This window comes from Mytilus trossulus, chromosome 5, assembly GCF_036588685.1.
Source record: "Mytilus trossulus isolate FHL-02 chromosome 5, PNRI_Mtr1.1.1.hap1, whole genome shotgun sequence".
Lineage (NCBI taxonomy): Eukaryota > Metazoa > Mollusca > Bivalvia > Mytilida > Mytilidae > Mytilus > Mytilus trossulus.
In genome coordinates, this window is record NC_086377.1 from 43,824,720 (window position 1) to 43,837,068 (window position 12,349).

Here is a 12,349-nt window from a genome sequence, read left to right on the forward strand (position 1 = left end):
TGAGGGTCTGGATTGGAATCCTTATATCTGTTTTCTTTGATTTTCCATACCATTTTTCTTTTTTCTTTATCTTCTTTGTCTTATGTCTATTCTTCATATTTTAACATCCCATTTTCTCTATTTTTCATATTTTAATATCCCATTTTCTCTATTTTTCATATTTTAACATCCCATTTTCTCTATTTTTCATATTTTAACATTCCATTTTCTCTATTTTTCATATTTTAACATCCCATTTTCTCTATACATATTTTAACATTCCATTTTTTTCTTTTCTTCATATTTTAATACCCAATTTATCTATTCTTTATTTTTTTTCTTCATATTTGTCTTTTTTACTTATTTTTTTCCCCGGAGAAATCGTTAGAGAGATCATATGACTTGGATACTAACAGATATAACTAGACACTGTTTGATCTTTTACAACAAACTAAACTCCGTCTAAGAGTTTATGCCCCCCTCCCCCTTTCCAAAAAAAACCATAACAAACAACTACAAAAAAACTAAAAAAAAATGTTGGCCAATTTCAACAATTTTTCAATTAATCTTGCAAATGTAAGAGTAGTTAAAACTTTAAATAGCAACATAAGCTATGGTAGTGAACTGTCAGTTAGAAGACCAAACTAGATATACTAACTTTCAATAAATACTATGTACGACACCTAGATAGCAAAACAGATGCATCACACATTTTGGATCTAAATCAACATTTTCTATATATACCATGGTTTTTACGAGTTTACATATTTAAACAAACGAATCCGAAGGATGAGTTTGTTTAAATATGTTAATGAGTAAGACACATGGTATATACAATTTGTAATATCAATAAAATGATTGACAGCTTCAAGACCTTCAACTAATATTGGAAATTGATCACGTTACAGTTTTATCCAATGAAATGGAAGCTCGCACAAGTCAGTTTTGCGCCTCGTGTATGATCTTTTGTGTATTTTATGTAATAGAACCCCTGAATTTGCAAAAAAGGAAAGAAAATGTCAGATTTTCCCGATTTTTATTTCGTTTTGCGCCCCGTGTATGGTTGTTTGCGCAAGTAACTTCATAATGTCATCAGGCTGTGGTAAACAAAAGACAAAGATTAAATAATTATTCTAATGGCGGTAAGATTTCTTTTTTTTCAAGTATCATACAAATTAATCATATTTTACAGAATTTTCATCTCATTGAAAAATGCATATTTATACATTTCCAGTTTTCGTACAAACTGTTTTCTTCCGTTATTTTATTAATTCGATTTTTAGATTATTTATTAAAACACCATTTTAATGATAAAACACTGTATTTAAACAGTAGCGGATCCAAGGAGCGTAGATAGTGTACGTTCTCCTAATTGATCGCAAATTTTTTTCAGATATTTGTAGCCGATATTTATTCCTTTTCCTATAGGTATCCCCTTTTTTAAATCGAAATTTAATTGGATCTTTGCAAAGGAAATGATAGTTTCACATTTCATTTTTTTCACAACTTAAAGAAGAAACATTTAGTAATTGTTTCCAAAATTAGGGGAATTCATAACAATCCTATATAGTTTGAAAAAGGTTTCTTAAGATTTGGGTACAGATAATTTTTTGCTTTTTGTTATGAAATGAAAACAAATGAAGATCTTGACCTTTTAGTATGTTTAACAGTTTCCTAAATATTCAAGAGGCGGATACATTTAAAACTGAAAAGGTGCCATGGAATAACATGGACATGAATATGTTATACCATGGCTGAAGCTCCGCCTTTTTTCCTTTGAATTCTAGTTGAGTTGCATATTTAATTAGCAAAGTATGGTACAACATTAATTTGCATATAATATACCATGGTTTTCCCTCACCACAATTTTTAAGCAAATTATTTCATAAAGACATCAAAGGAAAAAATCCAATTTATGTTACAATTACAAATAAATTCAAAAGATCCAGTATGTACATATAATACGGAAATGTTAATTAAAAGAGACAAATATCATAGAATTGTTGGTTGTGTATATCCTTTTTGTTTGAATCATGTGTTATTAAAGACAATTGCTATATAACATATTTATAAAATAAAAACCAACACAACGCACAGAAACAGTATATGATACACAACAAGTAATTTTCTGGTAATTGATAAAAAAAAAAACCACATTTGATGTGTACACTTTCAATCATTAAATACACGAAATTAAAAATATTATTTAGCAGATATCTATTTAGGAACTCGGATGTAATGTAATTATTAATTTCCGTTTTTTTTTAATCAAATTAATACTTTTTTTTATATTGTCAATAATTTCCTTGTGTCAGACAAACATGGGAATGCGTTATATTTTAAATTTCTTTCTTTTGATAACAATTTGGAATGTGCTTGTTTCATCCATTGGTAAATGTTTTCGCCGTCAAAGGTAAATACAACGTTGAAATATTAGAACTATTATAGTGATCATTCAGACTTTTAAAGGACATATGAATAATCAAATATAGAGTCTATATGTTCTAAGTTTGTAAGCTAATAATAACAGCACTCTCTTACATATACTTATTTCTGTCTTGCAGTCATGAACCAAACATTTATATCGCACATTTTAGGATACACGTATACCTAGTATTCATAAAGCGGCGTTTTGCATTTGCGCCGATTTTTTCTTTCACTTGCGCCGCGATTTTTTCTTTCATTTGCAACGATGGTGTACAGGAAGATTACGGGTATTTTTTTTTCTTTTTTATCATTATAAATCTCTTATAAGATCCAGTTGTACATACATTATGAATCATAGTGAATTATAACATAAAATTGAGAAAGGAAATGGGAATGTGTCAAAGCGAGAACAACCCAAACATAGAGCAGACAACAGCTGAAGGCCACCAATGGGTCTTCAATGCAGCGATAAACTCCCTCATTCGGAAGCGCCCTTCAGCTGTCCCCTTAAAAAATATGTACACTAGAACAGTGAAATTGGACGTCATACTAAACTCCAAATTATACACAAGAAACTAAATTTTAAAATAATACAAGACTAACAAAGGCCAGAGGCTCCTTACTTGGGACAGGTGCAAAATTGAGGCGGGGTTAAACATGTTTATGAGATCTCAGCCCTCCCCCTATACCTCTAGCCAATGTAGAAAAGTAAACGCATAACATATGGTACACCAAGGTGAATAATTATCTATTTGAACATAACAACTAATTTCAACAGTTATAAAAAAACATTGTGCAATTTGAAACAGAAGCGTACGCTTCAAAAATTTGAACTGAACTTGACCTTCACTTAAAATGCATGCTGAAATTGACATGGTTGATTTTGTAACACAATCATACACGTTCAAGGTTTGAAATCGATGATTGTTGTCGTTAAAAATATCGCTGTTCATGTTTGTTTGTTATCAGGAAAGTGTGTTAATTCTTATTGCTCCAAAGAAATAATTGATGCAAGCTATACTTTATTGTAGTTTTAACATGGGTAGGCATTATACATTCGTGTTTATTTTTGCCCGAGGGATAGTGAAGTGGGGCAGCCCCGATGTTCCGACACCCCGTTAGTCCGACACCCCATTGGTCCGACACCCCACTAGTCCGACACCCCTTTGGTCCGACACCCCATTAGTCCGACACCCCATTGGTCCGACACCCCACTAGTCCGACACCCTATTAGTCCGACACCCCATTGGTCCGACACCCCATTAGTTCGACACCCCATTGGTCCGACTCACCAATAGTCCGACCAATAGTAGTAAGCTGGTACACAGTAACTAACTAAATTGTGAACCTAGAGACACATCGGTAGCCTACTATTATATAAATGTTTATCTCTACGAGGAACAACATAAGAAAATTTGCATACCGAAGCTGAACACATACTTTCTACATTATTTAACCCACTATCCGAACGGAATTTCTTACCCCTCACCACTCCATTGCGGGAGATGCAAACAACCATCATCATCGTCAACTCATTTATTGGTGATGAATTGATTCCATATTAATGATTAAAGATATTCATTCAAAGGGTTAGTTTAACCGAAACCGAAAACTGAGTGCTTTTTGTATTTAGATCTATTGTATTTGAAATAAAAGCGAACAGAAATTCAGGAATTTTGCGACTTTGATCAAGGGGTACCCCCAGAGTACTGTATCTATGTCAAAGGCAACAAAAAAATCGATCTGTAAGTATACAAGAAAAAAGGACAATACAAATGTTCAAGTAAAACAATCCCTAGACATTTTTGTTGAGGGACCAGCTGCAACACGCTGCCGAGTGCGGGAATTTCTCGCTGCATTGAAGGCCCATAAGTGCCCTTCGGCTGTTGTCTGTTCTTTGGTCGGACTGTTGTCTCTTTGACACATTCCCCATTTCCATGCTCATTTTGCCTATTAAGAAAAAGTTGTTTAAAACAAAAAATCGCACTCAAATTCTGAAATGTTACTAGGTGATCTGGAAGGATATAAACAACACTACAAAGAAAGTCTCACCAGATAGCTGATCGGTATATTCTTACTTGTTACGGGTATTCGAATGTGCAAAAGTAGTTTCACGGAACCAAGAAAAACACACGTACATGTATATATAATTACAAAAAGCATCAAGCTAGGCAAGGTATCAAAATATTAACAAAAACAATGCAGGTTCAAATACTAGTATTGGAAGTAATGTTATGGCAGTTCTGGGTTTATGTTTATACGCACGTCAAAATTTTGACTGGGTGTATTATGATTATATACAAATGTCCGTCTGTTCATCTGTGTGTCCGGTGTCAAGATGTCGCATCGTAACTTGAGAACGACTCATCCAAATTTCGTGACACTTAACATACATGTACATTGTACATGTACATGTAGTTGTTTCGTATAATGGTCAAACGATCTGTATACTTTGTGATAAAAATAAGATTAAACATGTTTGAGTTACGGGATACGGCGGGACTTTATAACTAAAACAGGGTTTACGATTTACGATTATTGCTTATAACTTTATACACTTCTTAGTTATATCAATATAAAAATCTGTATACTTTTTTGTGATTATTCAAAATTTTATTTTAGAGTAATTGATTTTTTACGGTACAAAAAAAAGGAGGGGGGGGGGGGGGGGTGTCCCACATTCCGCGCCATATATTTGTATGTCAGAAACTTAAATTTATGATTATTGCATAAAAAATTCACACACAAGACTACGGTCGTATCATGCGCTCATGGCGCAGCTGTTCATTAAACAAGTATTGCTGCGCATATATCTACATACGCTGACGTCATGGAATGCAAAATGGAGTTCTTTATCGCTTCATATACCGTATACGGGGTTGTTTTTGCGGGTTGTATATTTTCGCGGATAGAATACAATCTCGAAATTAAAGTGTACATGCAAAGGTATTGAATAAAGTTATGAATTCGCCAAAATAATAACCACCAAAATATTTCGCATGTATACCTTATTCGATGAAAATCGAGATAGTTTACACCCGCGAAAGTAACCCGCTATACGGTATATTAATATAACCAATGAAATATCAAGAGCTTAAAAAAAATAATTGTTTGAATACAATTGAAAATGGAAATAGGGAATATGTCAAAAAGACAATCACCCAACCAAAGAGCATTCAACATTTCTTTGTTGTCAAAATGTTCAAACGTCATGAGAAATATATATATCAGTAAAAATTATGCATATCATTGTGACAGTCATGATAATGTAACGCATAATAGCGTTCGTATGTACCTAGATAAGGGCAGATAAATCATTACCTAATGAACATGTTTAACCTGCGTCAGATTTGCTCTAAATGCTTTAGTTTCATAGATATAGGCCACAAATTGCATTTTATCCCTATGTTCTATGTCGGTCATGTTGGTTGGAAGAATAATTTTTTAAGTAAAAGTTAACAAATCAGAAGGAAGTACTGTAACAAAAACGGCGTTCCTCAATTTAAGTTTTTTGCGATTTTGCTAATTTTCAGGTACATGTAGGCTTCAAAAGGTGGATATGTTGTGTACAAGTTATCATTTTGTATAAATTATTATTTGTACAAAAAAAATGTACAAATTGTACAAATTTTAATTTGTACAAAAAGTGCCTGTACAAATTACAATTTGTACAAAATTTGACGAAAATTCACTTATAAATTGTACAATAATTTATAATATGTATTTTGGTGTTAAAGCTTTGATACACACAACAGAATTTTTACAAAATGCCCTCACAGTACATCTTATTTATCAAAAACTTAAGTAGTACTTTATGTTTGATTTCTTTTGAGCAGGTGAGTGAATTATGGGATCGGGAATTGTTGTTTTTTTGACAATCACATTTACATTCGGAAGTGCAGTTCCAGCCTGTGCATTTACATAAAAGAAACCCTGGACAACCTGTGTTTTAAGGCTGTTAAACCTTTTTACGTAGCAAAAGTTGAAGCACAAGAACCGATGATGTAAAATTAACATACGTCTTTAAATGTTTCAAGTTAACTATAAGAAATAAAAAAAACCTGTTAAAATACACACAGCTTTTTATATTTTTGGTACCAAAAATTACAAGATTCAACAATTACGCCTCAGATATTTTGAGAACTAGTTTGGACACGATCACGCTGAGGAATATGTATAATGACATAAACCCGGAACAATAAGTTCTGATTATAAGTTATTGTCTCGTTTTCTCGATAAGATATTAGTCTCGAGTCTATTGTCCACACGGCGAATGATCGGTGTTTCAACGTGAGTGTCATACTCAATTTAACTATAAGCCCATTATGCTTGTCCTTGACATATGATTGTTCTTTCATGTATCATTCCCTGCTAGGTTCAAAACTTTTTTCTGAGTAAATGACTAGAAGAGTGTGAATAATAATACCTCGGATATATGCGGCTTTGGAAACTTATTAGAGCAATTGACCCAAATTAAAGTAATTGGCCATTGCAAAGTGTTGACGAAGAAATAAATGTGAAAGTCAAAAGATGAAATTCCCGATGTTATCATTCACACACCCGCTCAAATTTTATTTTGTACATCAGATGTACTGTGCATGGTCACTTAATAACTATTAAATGGTGGTGTGTATCAATGCTTTTTCCAACTAAATCAATATTATAAATTGTTGTACAAGTAATATGTTAATTTTCGTCAAATATCGTACAAATTATATTTTTTGTTGTTGTACAAAATGATAACTTGTACACAACAAATATATGTATAAAGAAGATGTGGTATGATTGCCAATGAAACAACTCTCCACAGGAGATCAAAATGTCACATAAATTTACAACTATAGGTCACTGTACGCGTATGCCTTCAACAATGAGCAAAGTCCATAACGCTTACTTAGTCAGTTATAAAAGGCCCCGAAATGACATGTAGGTAAAATAATTCAAACGAAAAAACTAACGGCCTTATCTATAAAAAAAAACTATACAAGTCAGTTGAAAACGGCTTAACTCAACAGATTGACAAACATACAAGTGGACGTTGTCAGGAACTTGTACATCCCAACAACAAATAGACGCTAAGAACAGACCTGTAATCATGCTTTTGAGTGTTTGAATTTTATATAATTTTTAATGTACGAATGCAGTTTGCAATTATGTTTTCGTCCGTTCAGTATTTCAAGCATTTGCATAGTTAAATATATTGTCATAATCTATGTTAAAAGTGTCGGACTAACGGGGTGTCGGACTAGTGGGGTGTCGGACTATTGGGTTGTCGGACCAATGGGTTGTCGGACCATTGGGGTGTCGGACTAACGGGGTGTCGGAATATCGGGGCGACCCCTAGTGAAGTATAGCTTGCATCAATTATATTTCGATTCTGATTAGGACAATTAAGGTAATGTCTATGTCCGATGTGTATAGGGGTAGAGCGTTTGTGTAGGCCCTTCCATGAACCTCCCTTTTTTGTTTGTAAAGAAACAAACAGCTAGCACTGTATTTTTTTTAAGAGGGAGGGGTTCACACAAAGCGTAAAAAGCACGGCATATAGGAGTAAAAAAACAAACAGAACGTTTACAAGTAATCTTTAATTCGCATAAAGTTAAACAACACGTCATTGGAATGTTGTAATACACATTCCGAGATCACGCAGGTTCATACAACACTCGTCAACAGCAATACACAAACATTGTCTGGCAGTGAGTGGAGCTTTGAAGCGATATCTGTATAGTATACAGATACATCATAGCAATATATGTAGGGCTGTAGCTGTATAGTAATTGCAGGATATTTCCCAACAACCCAAATTACATTGGTATAGAGATACACACAATAGATATAACATAATGTATATGCGCAGACATACAAAAGTTATACGGAAGCAAGAGTGACGAAAATATCATAAAGTACAGTATACCAATTAAACTAATGATATCAAGTTAATGCATTACCCAGGAGAGCCTACATGCACATTTACTAGTCTTATAGATTTGCACAAAGTGTCAAGATCAGAAATATGTTATACTATAATTCATCAGTGCATTAAATTTGAATGAATTTGGTTGATTTGTATATCTGTTTCTCGAAAACTGTTTACAACCATCATTGATTGCAAGCATATACAAATTTTTTTTAAGATTATCGTTGGTTATCTCAACGAGATTGATTTTCTCGCTTGAGTCGGTTAATTTCCTTAACAACGACACGTGTTCCCTTAGTTTCTTGCGATTATTTTCATTCAGCAAGATTAAATAAAAAAATCGTAAAATACCTATAATGAAATTTATCTCTAATGTCGCCAGAGATACATATACAAAGAAAGCACTATTTTCTCTTGCAACAACTTTGCCATCTACAAGTCTTAATAGGAAATTTATGATTTCCTGTTCACCAGTCTACATAAAGTAATAATATTTCTGTCATCTTAATTTTCAAAATAACATTGATTTTTAAATTCACAGCTTTCATTATACATACGACACTTTATAGCTTTTGGCGATTCTTGCAAGTTAGTTTGCCATTTCTGTGGATATTGATCAAAAGATTGTGTTTGAAAACAGTATATATAGCCATGTATCGGTTACAACAAATGGGTATCCTACACATATGACAAACTCGATTCATCACCTAACGTCAAGGGGCAAATATTTCATGCATGTTCAGATCGAGTATATTTTTTTCGGACGTCCCAGACTCCCAGGTATCATTGATAATCGTTATCGACAAGTCTGTCTAAATTGACGATATAGTACAAATGTACATACTCATACAACACTTATTTCATTAATATCCCTAAATATATACTGTAAAATTGAGAATGGAAATGGGGAATGTGTCAAAGAGACAACAACCCGACCAAATAAAAAAAACAACAGCAGAAGGTCACCAACAGGTCTTCAATGTAGCGAGAAATTCCCGCACCCGGAGGCGTCCTTCAGCTGGCCCCTAAACAAATATATACTAGTTCAGTGATAATGAACGCCATACTAATTTCCAAATTGTACACAAGAAACTAAAATCAAAATAATACAAGACTAACAAAGGCAAGAGGCTCCTTACTTGGGACAGGCGCAAAAAATGCGGCGGGGTTAAACATGTTTGTGAAATCTCACATCTCCCCCTATACCTCTGACCAATGTAGAAAAGTAAACTCATAACAATACGCACATTGAAATTCAGTTCAAGAGAAGTCCGAGTCTGAAGTCAAAAGATGTAACCAAAGAAAATAAACAAAATGACAATAATACATAAATAACAACAGACTACTAGCAGTTAACTGACATGCCAGCTCCAGACTTCAATTAAACTGACTGAAAGATTATGATTTCGTCATATGAACATCAGGCACTATCCTTCCCGTTAGGGGTTTAGTATCATACCATCATAACATATATGAGAAGAACATAACCCGTGTCATGCCAACAACTGTTTTTAGAATAAATGTGTTTAGTTCCGACGCAAAGACCTTATCAGTGACTCAATATTAACGCCAACATATGCAATCTTTAATGACTTGACAACAGTATCGTAATTATATCCCTTCTTGATAAGTCTGTTCAAAGGTTTTGTAAGTTTCTGAGGTGAATACTGACACCTTTGTGCTTTATAAAGAATATTTCCATAAAAAAATGGATGTAAAATACCTGAACGTATAAGAAGTCTGCATGTTGAGCTATATTTACGAATGACAGTTTTTGTTTGAACATTTGGAAAAACAGAATCTTGGATCATAAATGTAAATCCAAGGCAAACAAGATAAGTTACGATTAAAATTCCATGTATGAAATGCATAAAGTTATAATTTGGAAGAGACTATCAAAACGGGGAACGAAGCAACGTAAACCATGATGTTTATATCAAATCATATTGTTTTAGGAAGAACTGTTCTAGGACAGTTTAGAACAGTTTTATGACAGATTATTCTGACAGGTCTAATGAGAGATTAGAAGTGATCTTCACTGTATTTGTATTATAGTTTTAGTTGCATAAAATCCTTCCTAATATTAACATGTCTCCTAGCAGTATTTTGATAATATCTTTTTTTTTTAAATATTGCAGATATATATTTGGTGTAGAAAAAAGATTTGAGTTATTTTGCTGTGACGATTCACAAGAGAAATTAGGAATTTGCAAAGGTACTTATTTTCTAATCCTAAATGTCACTTCTAATTTAACGAATTCTGTGAAGGTATAAAACCTCTAATTCATAGCTTCATTACTTTCTATGTTAAATTCTGCACTTTTAAGCATTAATGGCTTCTTTATCTTAAGTTAAAAAAAGTGGCAGTTATTTCACGTTAAAACTGTACCTTATTTTGACTTGTGCTGAAAATATCAACATACCGTAAAATTGCATATTAATGCGTACTGGTTCCCGGAAGGTTGACAGTACAAAAAACAGGAACTTCAGATCTGAGCAACAGGCCAAAATGTGCCCTCCTATCATAATTTCATTAACTTCATTATTATTTAAAAAAAATTGTTAACAAGGGTTCTACAGTGATCCCAAGTCACCAAGATTTCATTTGATACAAAAACTACCCAATTTTACCCGCTATTGACAGAGATACAGCTATGTGGAGGAACTATATTGTTTAAAATATCTACTACTTCTTGTATTGTTTTTCCGACCGGGCCTGAGTTATTGGTACTATACCTGAAATGATCTATGTAATCACGTTATCTCATTAAATGACCTGTGCATTTAGCATATCGAAAGGTAATTCTTGGATTTATAAAATACAAACAAGTATCATTTTGCATATTTCGCTAGTATAGGGAGACATATAGATTATATCACTGCAACAAGTATGTTACAATATTTTTCATTCGAGACAGTTCTACTTTAATATTTAAAGTGCGAGGCTTGTTGAGCTGTTTAAACAATTGAAATTTAACCGTTGAGAGAGACAACATATCATCATACACAAAATATTATAATGGAATCTGTTTTTCTTGATTTTTATCCTTCCATTTCGAAGATCTGCAGAAATCTGCGTTCTTTTAATATATGTGACGACATCAGGCATGGTCGCATTTTTGCATGACGTCACAATGGAAAATTCATAAGAAACCGAGAAAACTATACGTCATACTTCATTCCGACCAATCATTTACTGATACCAGACATTTCACTAGTGCTATTATTGATATGAGCGTCACTGATGAGTCTTATGTAGACGAAACGCGCGTCTGGCGTACTAAATTGTCCGTTTAAAAATTTTGAAATTATCCAGAAAGTTTCAACTTTAATCAAAGAAGCCTTAAGAAGAATTTGGCTATTTATTTTATATAGATTTGACATATAGCTCTTCGACGGTTTCAGTACTTAACCCGACCATAGAGCAGACACCAGCCGAACGCCACCAATGGGTCTTCAATGTAGCGAGAAACACCCACACCCGGAAGCGTCCGTCAGCTGGCCCCTTAGAAAATATGTATATTAGTACAATGATAATGGACGTCATACTAAACTCCGAAAAATACACAAGAAACTAAAATTAAAAACATACAACACTAAAAAAGGCCAGAGGCTCCTGACTTTGGACAGGCGCAAAATTGCGGCGGGCTTTAACATGTTATTTGAGATCTCAACCCTAATATTATCCGTTTAAAAATTTTGAAATTATTAAGAAACTAAAGTTTCAAATCCCTCAGGCCAAAATGGCTTTTGATGAATTTGGTTAATTATTTTAGGTATTTTTGACAAATAGCTCTTCAACGGTTTCGGTACTTATACATCTTTGAATTTCGATTGTTTGGCTTTGAGAGTTCCTGATGAAGGTAAATCCAGAAAAGCGCTTCGGACACAAGAAATTATTAAACGTGTCGTTTATAATATTTTACTGCGAAATGTGTTATCAAAAGGGCCGATATATCTTGACCCTAAATCCATCAATTGAAACAAACTTCAAAATACTGATAAATTCAGTCGAGGATTTGGCAA